Genomic DNA, 20,793 nt, shown 5'->3' with positions numbered 1-20,793 from the left:
CTTCCCCTTTTGCTATTGCACATTTACTATATTTGGATCAATATTTGGCAGGTCTTCCTTGAAACAGCTGCTGAGATAAATATGAAATTAATCAAGGCTTTGTTTTGTTGAAGCAGGGCTACATTTAAAGACTTGTTACTACAACAAAGAAATATTTGAACAGTAAGTACCATTCAACTCTCTCTTGAACATTTAGTGTCTTGTATTTGGGATAATTTAGCAGGAATAGAAAACAAAAATGCTTTACTAAATGAAAATGATATATTACTGACATTTGCTGGAAAAAATAAATATTAGTGTTGTGCTGAAATATAAACACACCATTCTTGATAAAGTTTGGATGGGCAGAGACTATATGAGAGCATGTTTTGAGATTCAAATCCATTAGAATTCTAGGTAAAGAAATAAGTATGCCGGTGCTTGGTGCAGCTAAACTAGTAAGGCTAAAAAAGTTTTCGGGGATTTGTTTGTCCTTGCTTTAAGCATTTTTCATAGTTGTGGCAAGAAGATCATGACGTCCGTTTCACATGCAGTCACAGCAAGGTTTAGACTACGCTCAACACTGCCAGATTTTCCCATAAGGAAAAAGATTCTTCATCTGGGCAATGTCTGCCCAGGGCTCCTAGACCTGGGATCCTGATTTATCAGCTCAAGGCAGCAACAGCACTACAAAATTGACCAAAAGGTGAGCAGTAAATGCTTCTAGGAACTCTGTCCTCCCACTAAAAGAGCAGTTACCCCAGAACTGAGTTTCTAGATTGCACATACATACAATTTGTTGAAACGCATTGCAGGAGGCAGAGTTACATGCAATGGAAAGACCTTTTATAGCATAAATAAGCCTGCAAGCGTGTTCTGCTCACGTGTATTTTTTCAAAGAATGATTACTATAGGTGTAAGCAATAGACAGGAGCTCCTGGTGAAATCCAGTATATATCCAGAGATGGATGCTGTGCCAAGTTCACTCCTGCTCTAAGTAGGTAGAACCACTCTGGGAATAATGCATTTGATCCAGGGCTCAATTGGGCTCACAGATGAGGAACAAATACTCTTCAAAGATGCTTAAATCACTGTTTCTAAGTAATATTGACTTCTCTTGYACTAAGTACTCATCAGTTATCATAAGGTGCTCCAAGCAGTACAAAAGAGCAATGTACATCCACGTACACAAGAGCAGTAATTAAAGTACAAAACTAAGGAGAAAAGGTGAGAAAGTAGACATTACTGCAAAATAAAATATTTCATGAAAACTGCAGGTCATCATGAAAGTATTTGCTGAATTAAAAACTAAAAAGAGGATTTTATATCATCTAAACATTCTCTTTTGGCCTTCTTCAGATTAAAAGTTTTTATTTTTTCATTTTTCCATTTATTTTATAATAGACAACATAAAATAAAGAAAACTTASAAAAAAGCTTCAGATTTTATTAAAACCAAAATAAAAACTGATTGACAATATTTTAGAGGTATTTTTTGTGGGAAATTTCAAAAGTTGTTGTTTTTTCCTCACTTAAGACTCTGCGCTTTGAAATAGCAGATTCTTCCACAAAAATAGTAACCTAGCTTCTACCCGTTTCCAGCCCAGAGCTCTCAGCGCACAAGCTGCCTTGCAYTGTTTCCCTCGTAAGCAGAAGCGATATAACCATTGTTTGAGGCTTGCAAGATATTGGCTAGAGTCCACACACTCATTCTATTTAAGGGCACATGCTGGATTCAGGAGCATCCCTTAGGAGGAAAGGTGAGTGCTACATCCAAGAAACATTCTGCACTCCTTACAAATTAGTTCATTTCACTAAGACAGCCTGTGAAAATTTCAGTTCTCTGTAGAAATATATTGATTTTAAAGCTGATGCCTCCATTTTCTCCATGGGGACTGACCATGACTAATAAACCCAGTGGTACTCATTTTGTTGTGCTCCACCCGTATGCAAACAAAGCCAGCCTTTATAGTCACAATGATTTATCCAAAATAGTCCACTTATCAGATGTGTGCTTCCTGCCATGCCAGACTGGGTGAAGACTGGCTGTGGTATTACATCCAGAAGGCTTTGCTCTCGAGCTGTAGAATCAGCCTAAGCTCTAAGTCATACCTGTAAAATCAAATTTTTTGTATCCCTTTACCTAGCAGACTTCACTCATTCCTTCAGATAACCTCCACAATGGCATTGAGAGGAGAAAAAAATCCTTTTTACTGAGTCTTCAAGAAACAGTGGATGCTGCAGTGCAATTCACAGTGCACTTCCAACCAGGCCAGCTCAGGCTGGTAACAGTGCTCCTAGCAAGGCCAGCTTCTCTCAGTCCTCCTACTGCAGGGAACTAAGCCCTGCTGATGAAACTACCCATGTGAGGTAACCCTTATTATTTGTACRGTGATATAAATGTGTGATAGGTCAATACTATTGATGCTTACTGAGTATGAACAAGTTGATCCCTCAGTATTTCAAAGGGAGTAGAAGACCCAAAAGAGAGTATTGACTSCTATACTAGGAAATCTAGATCCCAAGCTTCTGGAGAACACAGAATAATCTGATGGCCCAATAATGAAATCAAAATTTGGTCAGAGGTTCAATGAAGACTCTGAACAAGCACTTTGAYTGTCTTCCCAAGAGCACTCAAGTTGATTTTTTCCATTTCTCCAGCCACAGATGCTCTCATGTCTGTAGGCCCTAGAGCTTCTTGGATGCCTGTGTGTGGTCCCTCCCCATTTTCAGTTTGTCTTGCTAAGGCACTTTCCCACTCTGATGGAAACTCACATACTGGTGTTGCACAGGTTTAAGGTTGCTCCATGCAGGTTTCTAGGAAAATGTCCTTTGTTATCTTGAAATTCTTCCATGACTGCAGATCATTTCAGTTCTCCATCACTGTCATTTCCTACCAGTCACCACTAATTGGAAGAACCCAGAACAACTGTTCCATCAAGCAAAGTGGGTTCAGAAAAATGCTCCACAGAAGTAATTGCTTGATTTCAAAAGCATTCTCCTTTTCCCCTATTAGCTATATTGCTTCTCAATCAAAAGGACAATAAAACTTCCTAGGCAAATCCATCTACATATGCCACATGTGAACATATATCATCCTATTCCTATCAAGAACCCATATCCAATGTGATGCTTTCCCTGATGCCAGACCTGAAAATTACACTGAGAAATTTATGTATGCCAGGCTAGGAATAATGGGAGTTTGCTAGTCAGAAAACTTAAAATTTATGGTAGATACCAGCCAAGGTATGGCAAGAAAAATTACCAAGCAGAATCATGAAGCACTGGACCTCAGAATTTTTGCCCTAATACTGAGTGGCTCATTTGATGAAGAAAAGACACCAAAGGCATGTCACAGACCACAACTGGTCCCTTGGACCAGTGGGTTTCCTGCCTGTGAGWTAAACTAATGCAGTATAACATCCTGTGTAGACATGGGCCTATTGTAGCATCTTTCTGTATCAATTTGAAGTCACAGTTTCTGGGCAAAAACATGCAAGAAACAACGGAAAGCTTTTCACAGTCACTCCACAGACTGCCAGCTGACACTCACATYAGACACAGCACCCAGTAAAAGAAAGTCCAACTAAGTATAACCCCCTGACACTGAGATAACACAAATACTGTAAGTAGTTTCCTTGGTTAAACCTTCATATTTTTTTTTATTTTTAAAAATCTGGCTGAAGCATTGGGGTGCAGGGGACGAGACTGGAAGTCAAGAGGATCCTGATTCTTGAATTACTTGTCTCCCTGTCATGTGTTTCTGTTATAACTAAACTCTACCTCAGCTTTTTTCATCTGTAAAATGGATGTTACAGTACTTTTCTTTATTGAGCCTAATGAATTCTTCAGATGAATTTAGTAGATTTACCACATCTTCAGATACAGGTAGGATAAATAATTTCAGGAGAATTATAAATTGCAAATAGTCACGGCTGTTTCATGGTTAATTCAAAAAGGCTTGAGAGAGATCACTTAATAATCTAAGCATGTGCTTATTTATCCTTGCYTGGGCTATATTCTAGGTTACACACGTGCTGATTTTATATAGGGAGCATTTATTGCTCTATACATATGCTTATCTAATTGTCCTGAATACACATGCTTTATTAAACTCATAAATGAGCACATTTATGGGTCTATGTGAAAGTAGAGCCCTTCATATTTTATTTATAAAGCAGGACAATGGAACTGCATTGACAGAGAACATCCATTTAATTCAGAGGATTTAGGGTCGTCCCACAGATTTTGCTGGTTTTGCCAGAATCAAAGCTTTTGGTTTTTTTAATTAGATTTCCAGCCCATCTGCTTGCAAAGATAGCCTGGACAATATAAACTAATGCACATTTGTCTTGCTGAGTCTGCAGCCAGTGGAACGAAACAATGAGCCTGAGAGAATGGTGAACTTGCACCCTTCGTTTTAGTGGGGTGTTAACTAAAAAGCCAAATTCTGACTGCCTAAATACCACCAGCTTAACTATTTCACTGCTGTTCATTTTGCCACCAAACCTGCAGACAAAATATTTGTCAAAGCCCCGAATTAGTCCTGTAACCTCTTGTCTACTTTGATGACTATGCTGCACAACTCAGGCTGTCRACTAGGACCAGGCAAGTACCTGGCCAAAAATATATGCCTCCATTTAGAATCAAGGATTTTGCTTTTTTCTTAAAGTGTGGAATAAAAGCATWTATCGCAGCATAATTAGACAACTAATACTAGAACCCCATAGCAGAATAGATTTTAAAACTGCAACTATTTTGGATTTGATGGAGAATCCACAGGAGCACTAGCCTAATACATAATTTTTAAGTGCTTTATGGCATAAGAATAAGGAAAACAGACTAGAATCTCTGTTGCTATGATGTGCTTTATAAACAGCATATAAAACATAGCTTAAATAGACTCAGACTTATGCCTAACAGTTGCAAATAATAAGTATAATGCACTGGTCACTTCAGAGAGTGATGCTGTATTGATTTATATTTTTTAATACAGCTGTTAATCACCTCAAACTAACACCTCTAAAGAGAACTGGCAATTCTTGCATTTTCTGTCAATATTGATTCTAAACTTGAATAACTACTTCACCACTATTTGCTGTAAGCTTGGGTTCATCAAGCAAGCTCACACAGGTTACTGAAACCAGCAAACAAAGAGGTATGGTTGACACTGAGTTCATGACAGTGGGTGCTGCCTAAATTATCACATCATGAGGATGGTGTATGGATGCAGTTATATCCTGACGGTGTGTTTTTCAAGGACAGCAATGTTTAATGGCTCTACTTCTTTCATCCTTCGGACTGTCTGGCAAAAAAATCTTCCATCTGGTTCCTGTTTGTACAGACATGCCTCATAATATATGGACCTTGATTCAGCAATTAAGATGGTGTGTAAAGCATATGTTTACACTCGCTTGATATGGATGAACTTACACACACGTTGGACCGCTTTGCTGAAGGAGAATCATGACTCTTAAATAAGAATTAGAAAGGATATGGGAAGTAGAAGCCTCCAGGCCAGACAGCTCTCTTCCTGCTTTGGCAATCTCTTGCATCATTTTCAAGTTTATTTTAATAAATTAATRTGTTAGTCTAACAAGTATTGATATCCTCCTTTTATTTGTAACCAAGAGCCGATACGGTGAATGCACATTTCCGCCTTGATGATTTCCTTCCTACGCCCCTGGTGATTTGCATAACACATAACCATTACGAGACACTCTTTGAAGTGAGCGCGTTGTGCAGAAGTCCTAGGTATGGCCAACGGCTGCCGAGACAGACCCTCTATGTTCTACTGTTTTACACAAGTGGAGTCAGTCTGTTTAATTTTCTATGTTGTTACAGCTTAAGGCAGAGACTACTTCCTAGGCAAGCTACAGTACAGCAACGCCTGTTTGTAGCTCAGCTTCAGCTTTCTGAGGTGAGGAAGAAACAGCATTGGTGTCTTAAACCAATCTGTACTGTGAAATGCTACCTGAACTTRGAAGAGGACTTGTACGAAGACTGGTATAGTGCAGCGTTCCTCTCCAGCACTGCGGGGGTTTGTGAACTGCTGCTGAAGACTGAGTCTGATCAATTTTACCTCTTCCTCGTCCCTTCTCTTATGTTTAGACTGGAAACTCTTCAGGGAGGCTACGTYTGTGCTCTGCATTCACATAGAACTGTCGGGATGTCGGTTCATTACCAGCGCAGTGATAAAATAAATAAGAAGAAATAATCACAGCTAAAAATAGAGCAGTGACTGGACCCTTCTGTTTAGCTGATAGCCTTGGTATCTAATGCAAAAAGTCAGAAGTGATATATTRCTAACAGTTAAACTTGGCCCAGGAAAATTCTCCTCTAATGATTAAATTAACAGTTGTTTTAAGTGCATCAGTGTTTCTTTGTTAKGAGAACATATTCAGCTCACAAGCAGATTCAATACCTGCAATAAAATGTGACAAACATCTTGTATATAATCCCTAAKAAACTTTCTTTTTTAAATCAAAGTTTCCAAAATATGCTCAAAATACAGCAAACCATGTAGTTAAAAAAAGTATGGGGGAATGTTGTTAACTCACCCAAATCCCAAGATGGTCTTAGAACAACATTACCAAAACTATGTTATTTGTTTTTTCTTCAGAACAGCAATYTGAAACCAAGCTGGTAGGGTGACACTGATTTTCAAAATGTTTGTCTAAAACTATTGGGTTCACTCAGAAAAGGTGAATGTCTAATATATTCTCAAATATGATACATGCCCATGCCTTAAGATAGGGGGGCTACCATTTCAGTCCAAGTGGTGGTGACTTATGTTGGTCTGAGATTTTTTAAATCAGACATTAGGAGACATATTTCTTATCTGAGCTTATTTTCAGAACAGATCTATATTTTTAATACATTTAGATTCTGTTGGAGTGTTCTGTAGCTTGGAAGAACCGACTTAAGAATCTGCCATTTTCACTGGAAGCACCTGTGAAAGGTAGGAAGAACTAACCATTTGATCAATCCAGCCAGACGCACTAATAAAATGACCTGCTATATTAAATTCTTTTGCAACTATTTTAAGAGCCACTAAAAAAAATCCTATTACATTGTCTGGTGATAATTCYTCCTTTATTCTTCTTTGTGATCCTCCTCACCAGCATAGTTTATCATTGGTTTTGTTGGAATTTGACCAATATTTGAATCTATGTGCTGCAAAACATAAAATGCCACATACATTACTCTTAGCACTAGAAGAACAAACCTACCTTAGTAACAATACTGTTATAACCTCTTGCATCATCCTTCATCTTGAAGGAGCTTAAAGAGCTTTGCCATGAGCAATCAGGTGTTAAATACAACAGGGTCTAATATTATGCCTTAGAATATCTCATATAACAAGAAAAAGGGAAATACATTTTTATATTGGACTTAGGCAAAGAACATAATACACTCTAAAAGGTCTTTGACGGTCATCTTTGAAAAGAAACTTCATTCTTGGCCAAGAGAATGAGAAAAATTAAAGGAGRAGCAAAGGCTAAAAAAAGCTTTGTGCGAAAAAAATGTTTGCAGGTGCAGGAATTAGACATTTAACAGAATCCCTAATTACACATCTGATTTTTGGCATCTTTTCAAGGCAGCATGAGCAGTTAAAGCACTTTTGTGGATTTGTGTCCTCCCACAAAAAAAGCAAAAATGTGTTTTGATTTGTAGAAATAATCATAAGTCAATTACCTCTAAATTGGCAAAGTGAGCATGATACTGCCAAGAYGGACTTTGGCTTCTAAAAAAATATTGATTTGTTACCAATTTTTAAAGTTCAAAAATGGAGAATGAGAAAACTGCAGAAGTACTGTATAAGACGTCTATCTGATTCACATCGCTCCATTTTCTGTATCTTACTCAAATATGTCTGTCATGATTTTCTTAGGGACATTGGGAATATATAACATATTTTAACATGGCGACAACTAGAATCATTAAAGATTCTAGTTAAAGACATAGATTCATTAAAACAAGTATTTTTCAATGTGAGATTAAAGTTTAAGCACTCAGATCCCCATAAGTGGCTTGTTTTTTCAAAGGCAACAAGTTGCTTTTACCTAATTAAATTTGTGCCTTACTCATACAATTGGTAGTGCCCAAACTGTGGTAAGAAGAGAGTTATTAATACTAATATATCACAGATGCAATTTAACAGTCCATAAAACTACAAAGTGTCCTACAGAATTCTGAAAATCCCAAGAAACCTTTTTAGCTGATCCTATTTTCAYATCACCTACCACATACCATCTGACCTGCCATTACTAAATTTTTGGGGATGTAGTTCCAGAACTTAAAGAGAAACTGAGATTTCTTGTATGTCTGGTAAGAGTAGAATYGTGGAACAGCTGAATTTTGTCTTGTGATGGAGTAAAAAGAAACCCTACAGAAAAAGCACATTCTGCCTGAGTACTTAATTCCTGGACTAACAGCTCATTAGCAAAGCACAATTTTCAGACATTATTCCTATGGATAAGATGGTCCATTAGTTTCCTATGTACTTGATTCTTAATTAGATTTTGGATTGGAATCACAGCTCCTTTCCACAAATCTCCAGTGGGAAGCAAAATCTAAMCTAATCTGAGATCCCAGAGATGTTTGTTTCTCCAGATGCAGTTTCTGGACTAAATTACAAATGTTATAAAAACAGGAGAATGAAGAAATGAGAGGACATAGCCACAAAATTGGATGTGATTCATCAGGGCTCTAAGAGTTCAGCTCTGTCTTGAGCATGGAGTAAAGAGAGGTCTTGAAGAAAAAGTACATACAGCCTATTCAATTAGTTCTTGGACTAACAGTTTACTAACAAGGCAGCACTTCCAGCCATTCTTCCCATGCATAAGAGCATTCATTAGTTTAACAGGTACCCCCTATTTATTTAGATATTGCTCTGGAATTAGCAGTTCTTCCCCACTCCCTGGACTTACTGAAGGGCAAAACGGCACATCTGTAACGTGCAGCTTTTATCAAGTGCATTTCCTAATGTGGAGCTTTTATTAAGTGCATTTCCTAATGTCAGGAGACAATACAGTACACGCCCAATTTCTGAAGCAGCATTCCTAAGTCAAGTGCGACTTTAAAGATCCTGTTTCCCCACAAAYGAGAGGTCTAATCAGTGCATGATATTAAAGGGACTTGTATGTCTTTTTCACGCAACTGTAATAAAAATACTTAGAGGATTCAAACTTTAAGATGTAGAAATATCAGCTGATTTGGTTTCCCAAAACTTAGTGAGGCAGATAGTATTTTGTCCACTGTATAGCCTGGGAAAAATAAGGTTACACAATTAAGCCAAGGGACAAGAGAACTCAACGTTGAAGCCAGAGCTAAAATTCAGGAAGTTCTGCCTGTCTCTTTTCCCTGACGTTCTGGGATGGCACCCAGCTAAGTGCAGATGTGACCTAAATGTGCAGCCTACATTAAATCTGAAGCTCCCATCTGATTATCATCTACAAAGATCACAAAGAAAAAAAAACAGAGCTAACAGAGCTGTTAATAAACACAGTTCTTAGTGGTGGTCTAAGCAGAGCTGCTAAGGGTTGAGCAGCTACTGAAAATGAGCTACAATTTTAGTCTCAAATTAGGTGTGACATACAGCAGGAAAACAACAGAAGGAAAAACTGGTATTGCTGCGTTAACAGAGGACTTTGTCTCTAGGGCTGTCAATTGCTGGATCATAGAAGACTGAGCCAGAAGACACCTAGTCAATCATCCTAATCTAGGACATTGGCACTTGGCCAGAAAAATATACTAATCAACAGCACGAACTTACCTTTCCTGCAGCTCATCTTTAACTGCCATTAAATTCATATGCAGATAAAGAGGAATGGTAGGAAATYAATTTAGATGTATACTTTATACTAATATAATTTAAAGAATATTTCAAAACATGGAATGCAGAAGTCTCCATCCACTATTACTGATGTCAAGATACTGACTGTTATGTGACTTACGTAGTTTAAGTACCCAGCAGATGAAACATGTACAGTGAGCCCCCCTGAACTTCTCCAAGGGAAAGCTCTTGTTCCTAGTAGGATGTGATGTTTGCCTGTGGAACTGTTTAATATCACAAGATGGAATTTTAGAACATAGCATTTGTTCTAGAGCTGAATGAAGTATTTTGCTGATTGTCCTTCAAGAGTGCAAAAAATGTTACCTTGCTTTGTAGAACATTAATCCTACGTAGAAAGTTCAAAATTACTAATGGGGGTTCCAAAGTWCCACAGCCCCATACATTTTCCCACAGCCAGGTTGTTCATTATGGATCTGTCTCAAGTATGAATTGCTCATCTGGTCACTGGCATGTTTCACTATTTCAGTGTAGGAATTACTGCCAACAGGTTGAATTGCATCCATTAAAATCAAATGGCATTACTCCAGGATTAGTTTTGTCCAGTGTGTATTTTAAATACCATGATGTTCTTGCTAAGGATCACATCCATCTCCATATTAATGCTCTACTGACACYCATATTTATTTCTGTTCTCTAAGTGGACAAATTTAATAGTTGTTTGGATCCTTGARTCTGCTTTAGGACAGGGGAGAAGAAGAAAGGTTGAATTTTACCAAGCAAAGTGTCTTTTTTTTCTTTTTAATTAATAATTCTTTCAAATTAAATTTCAAAAACTAATATTTATTTGATTCTCAATGATAGCATCAATTGCAGAAGCATCTGGCAAGCCAGATGCTCACATAAATAAGTTTTAGAAAATCAAGCTTAACTCATCCTTCTATTAAAAGACTAAATGGTAATATCACTGCCCACATATTGGATACTGTCAATTCTTCTTGTTTTCCCATGAGGAACAAGGTGATGGAGGAGAACTTCCACAACATATGAACACCAAATAAACACACGAGTAGCACACAGCAAAGGCATAAAAAGTAACTGTAACCTAGCTGGAGAGGAACTCCTGTTGTTGCTCCAATTTTGAGAGATGGGCAATTGTTTTATGATGCCAGTGCTCCACTATGACCTTAACTCAATGACTTTAAGCAAAAGGACCATTCGTTCAGCAAAGACGTCCCTGGTAGATATTACACTGAGCATACAATAGGTTCCTACTTGCTCTTGTTTGCACTGCAGYAGGGGGATATCAGTACGTGGAAGAGCAGGGAAGTCTGAGATACTGCTCCGAATGCAGCTCTGGGGCAAGGAAAGGCTGTTTTGTTTGGGCTCTTGGCAGTTTACTTTTTTGGTGAAGTGTCACAAAGGAACCTTCTAAAATACCACATCACTTTTAAGTTCTCCAGATGCCAAAGTTTTCTTTATAATTAGACACAAAATAAAGCCCTGTGTACATACGCAGGGAAACCAATGTTCCCTTCATTAACAAAAAAGAAAARTGCACCGCAGCAAATGTTACAGACCAGACAATACCCGCTGAGCCAAGAACAGATTCAGGTTACATTTTTCCACCTTTTTGAAGGGAGGGAGAGTGATTCTGGAATTATTTTTCTTATTTATCATTTTATTTTGGGTTAAGATTTTTCTCTCTTTTCACCCTTTCCTTGTTTTTGATTTAAGTAGCCCAAGAGCCTCACAGCATGTAGCTACAATTGTGCTCTGCTGCATACAGAACCACRAAATCCATGGGGAACTCCACAGCAGTGCCGGGATCCACATTAAACACCACAGACTGACTTGGTTAGTAGCACCTTGTGGAAAATGAGAGGAAAGCACTGATGGGATTTACAACTGCCAACCATATTTGGATACCGATTCCCTTTGGAAACAGCAGGGAATTGAGCATCCTACTCTTGGACGAATTTTGCCAGTTCCAACCCATACTTTCCGTGCTATTAGAACATCAGCCTGCTTGATACCATATGTTACTGTGAATTGGTCGTTGTTCTAGTTTAGTATGATCCAATTTTCTAATACCATAAACCAACACAGTTTCATGAGCRCTGGAGCAGCTGAACCCTGGATTCCTACAGCTGTACTTGTCACATAGATCCTCTAACGTCTAATAAAGCATTTGCACCTTTTGAGGTCTTACGCACTTTGGAGAATCCCCCCCCCCCCCCCCCCCGCCTCCAGTCCCTACGAACAGGCGAGCTCCGACTGCCTTTCCTTCGCGGAGAGCACTAACTAGCGCTCTCTCCCTGACACAGCTGTCTATTCCCATTAAACCTCTAGGAATTCAATATTCTTGAGACTCTTTCTTCTCTGTCAGATTTGGGTTAAACAACGACTGTCAGGCAGCGTGACTGCATAAGCTTTGTATCACCTGGAGACGAGGCTAAAAATACATTCCTGAAAACACAGCTTCAGTTCTCCCCAAGCCGTGTGCTTTGGGAAACCAAACTTAGGACTGGTACGCACGACACCTCTAGCCATGCGATGAGGATGAGGACAAGGCAGTCAGGACGGAGGCGACTCTGCTTCTCTGTCTCCCGTTACTTGCTGCATACTGACACAGAGGAAAGGTCTCATTYGCTTTCCATGGGATATTAGGAGAGCTTTTCCCCTGCTGTTAAGACTGCAAAGTATAGCAGCAATTTTCCTGCTCCTAAAGACATCCGTAAAGAGGGTGGCATAAAATGCTTCCAAATTACAACAATTTCTAAGAAGGAAAAGGACGTAGCATGTGCTAGAGTTACTGATGAGGAACACCAGGACCCGTGCTGAAAAAAAGACATAACCATTTTACAGTCTTTGTAAAAGCTCTACGGGAAGAAAGCGCTGAAAAGCGAAGTTCAGATAGGCCGAACCGCTGCCTGTTCTGCTGCGGCTGCTGCCAACTTCAGAAGGAAACGCGCCCCGACAGTGCCTGCTGCCAGCGCGCCAGTCCCACAACAGCTTTCAGTCTGCTAATTTTAGCTCCTTTGAATTACCACGTACAGTAGAGCAAACCTGCCTTCTTCGTGGAAGTCCCCAGGCCACCGCTGCCTGGATCTTTCCGAGCGCTCCGGAGCCACAAGGCTGAAGAGCCCAGGAACAGCTCCAGACTGGCGCGCGCGTGGGGAAGGCCAGGGAGGGCAGCTCCGCGAGGCGKGCCGCACAGGCTCCCCACGAGGCGCACGGCGAGCAAACGCTTTGGACAAAATCTTACAACGGGCCGCGGTGCCCACTGGTTTCCTCTGATCAGCTGAAACCACCCAAAGAGCTGAAAAAGGGCCCCGGGTTGATCCCTGTGACGGAGGGGCTTTCTTCCATTTCTCCCTCGCCTCGGCTYCTTCTTCCAGGCAGCAAAAGCCAGGATAATCCACATGCAAAAATCATTTAGCAAGAAGGAGCTAACCCCCAGAGCGAGTGCTTGGATGGAGCTCGAAGAGGCGGCGCGAGGCGGCGTGGGGAGGGGCAGCGGGCCGCCTCGCCTGCGGCCCGCCGGCGCCTCGGGCCGCGTGGATGAACGTGGGGAAGCCACAGAGCGGCCCCGGAGCCGCAGGGCGCAGACGGGGCACGGGCAAAGCGAGCTCTACGCMTGTGTCCCGTTCGGGGAACTCAGACGAAGGGCGCTCCTGCAAATCCGCTCGTCCCAAGGAGGTTTTCTCTCACGTTTTTTGGGATGGGAGTGCACATGGCGAGGAGGTGTGTTTTGCTGTTGGCTCCGTATTTCTTTGAATCTGAGCTGGATGCTTCCGAGCCCTCGGTCCCTTGTTAGAAACGAGCCTGGCCATCACGTACGACGCTGCTGAGAACCGGTGAAACGGAGAGCGCTTCCCAAAGCGCCGCAGAGCCCGAGTCCGCGCTGTGCGCAAGAGCCAAAAAGCAACAGCCTCGATCTGCGCCGTGGAGCCCAGCAGCGCCCGCGCCTCCCCGCAGGAGACAACGAGGGTCTTCCCCACGCCGTGACTTCGGCCAGACGCCTCCGCCGGATCACGCTCGCTTGCCACGAGCGCCCTGCGAAGCCCCGAGGAAGCCCGGCTGCCGCCTCCGAGCATGGCGACAGGGGGCTGCCATCGGCGGGCCGGCACTCCTCGGCCCTGCTCGCGCCAGCGCCTTGACTTCTGCTCAGCGGCTGTGCCACYGGCTTTTAGGACTCCTTCAGTCCCTCCTTTCTCACCAAGAAATGACCTTTCCCTGGGAAAGCCAGGGCCACCTATGCAATCTTAAGTCTTCAAATCAGTAACCCACTGGAGAATCTTTGTGTTATAGATGTTACACGAATTATAAAGAACCCAATATGACTTTGAAATCTCTGTATGAGCCGGCGTGGCTGGCAGTAAAAGAAAACGGATTTTTTTTTCCCTTTAAAAAAAGAACAATTGCCTTGGAAATAATTCAGATACAATAAATGAGGGATTACTTGATATTAAGTTTTTTTGATTACAGATYTATAGTCTAGAATTAAGCAGATGTTGAGTGTTGAATAGAGTGTTTAAAAACATAAAGGCAAGTTGAAATCATAGTTTCTCTGCATGTGGCAATCAGTAATCTCATTTACTGGAAAAACAATTAATTTGTAATGAAACAGAGCAAGCTACTATTTAAAAAATACAGAAATATTGGAGAAGCCAGTGTGCAAAACCAGTAACAGATTTGCAGATTTTTCCAAATGGTGTAAATATTTTTGGATATAAAATGGACAACTTACAAAGAGATTTTCTCTATCTTTTAAAGAATTTTTCTTAAATGAAGGATCAAGTCTTGAAATATCATCAATGTTTTTTTCCCTGAGTCTCTGAACTCATATTCTGAAACAAGACAATCAAATCTCCATAGATCTGTCTCAGTGTGACTCAGTGACTCTCATTTGCCTCTTTACTTCACAAAATGCGAAGGATGAGGGACATTTCTCCTACATCAAATAGAAAGCATTTGATAATCTCGGATACAAGTGATATGCAGAGCCCAGGCAATCTCTCCATTTATCAGTCTTTAGAAGAAGGAACAGACTACACGAGCTGTGCAATTCACAGCACACTACCTATGAAGCTCTATATCCTGCTATTTGTGTTGTTCATGACAAAATAAATCTGCAAACATGTGCACCGTTATTCAGTTGGAAGATAGAGCCAGGCTGAGCATCAAACAGAATTAGAACCAGTCCTACAGAGCTCTCTGTACTCTTCRTCCCTATGGAGGGCAGAGGGATAGAGGACATCTGATTCTGGTCCCAGGCTTTAAAAGAGCTGTCCCTATCCTATCCATGAAAAGAGTAACAGGCAATGAAAGCAGGAAGTAATTGGTAAGTGGATATGGAAAGCCCCCATTTATCTTACGGTTGGACAAATTTTCAAAAATTTAGAAATCAAAAATAACCAAACATAGGCAATGAAAATTTTTTAGCTATTCTAAAAACACAGAATTAATTATAGAAAACACTGTTATGAGAGAGCTCAAGAGGCTGTCCTTTTCAGCCTTCTGCTCCAAGCAGGAATGACAACATTTGGTTTATTCCTGACAGATTCTTTCTGAACTGGTCTCCAAAGATGGAGACACCATAACAATTTGCTGCGTGCTTCATTTAGCAAGATTTTCTCATTTGAATCTTCCTTTCTGTGATTTAAACCCACTGCTTTTCATCCCATTTGCTCTGGCTACGAAGGCCAGCTTGTTTCCTTCCTGCCTTCAGTTAATTTTTGCATACTGCATTTTTACCATGTTACTCTTGAATCTCATCCTTTTTAGGCAGAACAGCCCCAATACCCTCAATCTTCTCTCACTGTTCCTGCTCCCCAGGCCTCAGACTGCTCTCATTGTTTTGCCTCACTCCAAGGAAGTCCACATGCTCTAGTGGCTTTTGGTCACAGTGGATCTTGCCAGATCGGAAGTTGTAGAGAGATACCGCAGAATTTTAACATGAATTATAGACATCGTCCAGTTATCTAGAAATAAAGTGTCAATTCTGTTCTGGACTGGTCATCACCACAGTCGGAAGGAAATCAGGGCTCCTGTTTTGAAGAGCTCACTTCCAACAAGAACTGAACATGCAACTTGGCCCCCATGGGGTTACTGAAGGGACCACAGCACACAACACAGACAGACGTGGTCAGAAGCCCTTTAACAACAGAACACAAGATCAGACGCCTCCAATCAGTTTCATGGAGGTCCCCCATTCACCAACACATGCTGATAAATAACATCATCACGTACCAACACCCTGTAGGATGGAGGCTGGGTTTGAGCTGGCTATAGAGTGGTGAAAGACTCTTAAATCCACAAGTATTCCTGTCTAATATATGCTCCTAGTGAGCTTACTTCTCTGAAATACACTTACAATTAAAACAAATAAATAAATAAAGTTATATTTAAAGAAAATATTAACCTCCATTAGCCTCATTAGTTTCACTTCATTTATTAACATTGTCTTTTGAGGCAAGTGTATGATGGAATAATTATTTGACACATGGCACCAGATATTTAGTTACTAAAATAAGCATGAAATCCCTGGTGTTGTTTTTGAAATACACAGATATTTTTGTAGATCTACAATAGCCTCCAGAAGAAAAGATCCTAAAAAGCTTCTTTTATGCTAAGATTATATAACAGAAAATCGAACTCTAGGGTTTAATTCCTATCAATCAACAAGATGAGTTTCACACTACTCCTGTCCAGAGAAGCTAATATACACAGTACCACAGGTCATCATAGAAGAGCTTAAAATAAAACCGAGAGTGGTGAACATTGCTACCTTTTGCCAGGCTCTGTTTTGTTCTTTTAATTTTAAAAATTCCCAATCACTGAACTAATTCTTTAAAGGCATTTAATTTGTTTTACTGATGCTAGCACCTTTAATCTTACTCAGAGAGGCAGCTCTGACAAGCTGTTCAAACATACAGAGCTTTCCCTTGGAAACATTTTGCAACTGTTATGAGTCCTGGATGTCCCCCAGAACAGGGAAATATTTAAGCAGGTTTTTAAACAGAGGACAAATAAAAGTAGATGTCTTTAAAAATACAGGCCTCCAAGGCATCTCGGATTTCCCCCGCTGCTGAGAACACAGAAGACTGCTTATCTTGGCTCCAAAACAGATTGATGTGCTCAGCCAGAAGATTCACTGTAGCTGACAAAGAACATTTCCTTCATCATATTGCTTCACCATGCAGGCAGATAACTCAGGCTAATAATATTCTGTCACCTTTTTATCCTCCTATAGCCTACACATAGCTTAATTCTTAATTCTGAAGGGCTCACAGAAGAGATTGCCCTGGTGCTAGTTTCATTTACACATGTATTAATCAAAACTTACTCTACTGGAATAGAAGGCACTACACTAGTGTTTAAAAACAAAATTTAATCCTCAGCAAAGCCAGCAACCCACCACCACCGTCATCCTTAGTTGTTTAACTTAGCTCCCCTGATCATCAACCCTATGTTTTCCTAGATCTGGTCACATTCACCAAATGTCTAAGCATCCCGTTCCATTTAAATTAGCATGTAAATGGGAGCCATCCTGATTTACAAGAAATACAGTCTCATCTATTAAGAAAACATCACTGCAAGTGTAAAACGTGCAGAAAATGGCAGTGGGGTAGGAACCTGGCTTCAGTGGCAATTATCTGTACTTCTTAGTTTAGCATCTTAGTTTCTTAGTAACTAATTATGGTGGAGCTCTTTGGGAAAAAGCACCTCTCGGTGTGTCTAAAAGAACTGGAGTACAGCACTGAACCAGAAGGACACTCTTCCTGAACATCGGATACACTATTGCTTCCTCCTCCTAGTACTCAAGGCTGCAGGATCAGGCCTCGGCATCTCCCAGGACCCATAAGTCACCTAGGATACCATGAACAGGAAGTTTATAGTTTTGGAATATGAACAAACTACATTCCCAGTGCTGAAGTCTTAACTGCCCAGCAGTAATCCTTACCCATGCAAGGAGCCCCACCAACTTCACGGACTACCCAGCCACCGCTCCTAGCAGCATGAAAGTGCTTTCTGTTCTGCTGTAACTCAAACGCACATTGCTGCTTTCAGAAAACCCACATCAGATATTATTCTGTTTTGAAAAAGAAATTACTGAAAGCTGAATCAGAAACTCTGAAAACTACTAGCAAGACCTTGGTTTCACTTACTGTAATCTATCATCATATTTCCTTACCAATCCTACACCTGCTCAAAGCTCCCAGCAACATGCCACCACTGCCCTTTCCATTAAGATATAAAACCAGGGTTAAGTGACAGATAGTATCAACGTGGATAGCAATCCGTCTCACTCAGGAACCACTGCACTGGGAATAAGGAGAGAATTATTATACTGAAGTCAATATGATAAATTATAGTCTTTTTCTTTTCTGAAGAATTTCTAGGTTTTCCACTCGCACTGAAAACTCTTCCCCTCTCCAACACTCTGAACATGAGTGTACTTTCTCMTGACATCCAGAGTCTGTACTAATAAAACTGTTTATCTTGGTAGACTGCTGAGATACTTATTCATTACAGTAGTCACCTTGGAATAACTATGAATGGGGAGCCAATGATATGAATTAATACTGTTCCTTCCAGGTATTTGTTTCCAAAAAATAAATAACTTTGAAAGTTCCACTAGTTATCCTTGTTAAAATGAATAAAAAGTTTAGGGAAAATGGGTTTTCAGTGTTCTCTCAAACTGAACAGGCAACACAATCCTGCCTGCCACACTGAAGAAGTTTCCGACCACTTCTTCCGTCTACAGCAGTGAGTTCATAGGTGTGGGACCAAACAAAATAGAACTAGAAAGAAGCTGGAGAAATCACCTAGTTCATCCCCCCCTCCCTAGCATTTATACCTGTGCCAGAGGTCTAAGGCTGTGGAGGTTTCTAAGAACAGATTAGATGGTTTATTCTAGTGTTTACCATTTTCATTAGAAATCTTTTCCTTGTGTCTGACCTAAGCTTCCCTTTCTTCAGCATAACCCTTTGTTTCTTGTCCTAACTCTAAGGACACAGGAATTATTCTCTTTCTTCTTGTAGCATTACAACATTCCTTCAAAGCTTTTCAGGCYGTCTTTCTTCTCTTTTCTAGTCTGAGCAACTTCTACCCTTTCTATCCTTCCTGAAAAGCCACTTTTCCTAGATTTCTGACTGTTCTTGCTGTTTCCTATTCCATCTCTCTCTTGAAGTGCAATATTCCAAGGAGGATGCAATACTTGGGCTAACATCTCCCCAGCACCAATCTGTGTGTATTCTTGTGAAACTGGTGCAAGTCCTCCATTGAGTAGTCAATCCTTCGCTGCTGAGCACATTTTCATGRTGGAGGTTGTACTGCAGAGAAAGAAATGTTCTCTTGTGTAATTAGAGATTGCTTCTAAGAAAGTTTCAGACATCAGGGTGGAACAAGGCTTTGCAGTGGGGACCACTCAAAGGAACACCTTTTAAAATGTTTCCWGGTAGACAAGCTGCTTGGTTTTGTATTAGCTCTTTCAGCACGCACCTTTGTTCCCCTACTTTGGCATGACTAAAGAATAACTATTGCTGGACCAATTCACAGTAAAGCAACCAAAAGCAACAYCCAAAATTGAGCTAGTCTATTCAGGTGGTAGGGAGGAACAGTACCTCGGTGTTATCACTACGTCCACAAGGGAAGAGCTGTATTAATCAACACATTAGAAGATGTTTTTTGCTACATAATCGCTTGCAATCCCAGTCTCTGACAGAAGACAGGCTATGCCGTATCTTCATACTTGTGGTCGTGCAGGAGATGATAAGATGTAAGGGAGCAATTGTATTACTACAGCAGCTGGAGTGGGATTGCCAAGCCCTGGGACATGCACTGACATTGAATGACCAACTCAATGAGTTTCCCAGCCCTGCAGCATGTCTGTAATTTCTCAGTTGCAAATAGAGCTGGCTACAGGAAAAGAAAAAAGAAAAAAAAAGATGACTCAAACCAATTCAGCTGATTAGTAAAAGCTTGATGAGCAGAAGTCCACTGCAGCAAAAAATGCACTGCCTGAGGCCTCAWGAAATACTGTCAACACGAAATGAACATTGGCAGATGTGACACATGCAGCTGTGCTTGCCCATAACTCTCTGCAGCTGAGTGATGCGTCTCCAAACAGCCTTCAACTCTCTTCTATACCAAGGCAGGAGCTTTGTTCTCTGCAYGCCACGCATTACCAGGAGCTCTGTGTGTGTTTCTGATACCCTTACCTCCAACATCCTGATGCAGACAATCCTTCTGTCTTTCTGATGTTAGCTCTGCAATCTTTGCAAGCTTATGAGCACTGTTTTGTAGGTTACATCATTGATTTAAAGGAGAACGCATTCCTGGATGGCACAGGGTGCATTATTATAACTTGGTGATAGCCCTTTTTTAGCACTTCACTTATTCTGTGGTACCAGAACAGTCCCAGAGGCAAAATACCAGAATGCCCTTCACCTCAGTAACTGGGGTAATGGTTCATGAGAAAGAAATTGGGGAAGCTTGAAAATAGAGAAAGGAAGCTGAACGAGGGGGTGTATAGCTTTATACTTCCTGAAACRCTAAACAGTGGCTCAGGAATACCTGGACACAGAGCCTTGTAAACCATCTTCTAAAGCTTGCTAAGGAAAACAGCCTTGGGCAACAGCTGCCAGGTGCAGATTTCTCCTCCCACATCCCCAGGAAAGGGACAGSGACATGCGTGTCGGAGGAGGGACATAGGGACTAATGCAGGAAAAGCACTTTCTAATAGAGCTAGTTTGCATGTAGAAACATCCGAAGCACCTCTCCTTGAAAACTGGCCCTTTAGTCTTCATTTTTTCCTTCCTGGGCAGGCATAAAGCTCCGGAAGATGCCAGAGCAGAAAGAGCTGTCTCTTTGTGCAGGGTAGACCCTTCCCACCAGGAATTACACTCCTCTTCCCCGACTCTCCTGAAGCTCCCACCAGGCACTAAAAGGCAATGGCAGACAAGGGGTTCTCTCCCTCCTGCTAAATTTAACTCAGCTGACCTCAGTAGT

General features: G+C 40.9%; 1 protein-coding gene across 1 annotated transcript in view; it reads right to left on the bottom strand.

Annotated features, from left to right (window-relative positions):
- The window catches only part of KALRN (kalirin RhoGEF kinase), a 515,456-nt gene that overhangs the window by 318,179 nt on the left and 176,484 nt on the right, over positions 1–20,793 (bottom strand). The window lies entirely within an intron of this gene.

This window comes from Rhea americana, unplaced genomic scaffold, assembly GCF_003343005.1.
Source record: "Rhea americana isolate MKP2758 unplaced genomic scaffold, rheAme1 scaffold_33, whole genome shotgun sequence".
In the NCBI taxonomy this organism is placed as follows: domain Eukaryota; kingdom Metazoa; phylum Chordata; class Aves; order Rheiformes; family Rheidae; genus Rhea; species Rhea americana.
Note: the sequence above shows the minus strand (reverse complement) of the source record. Positions and strands in the feature narration are given on the sequence as shown.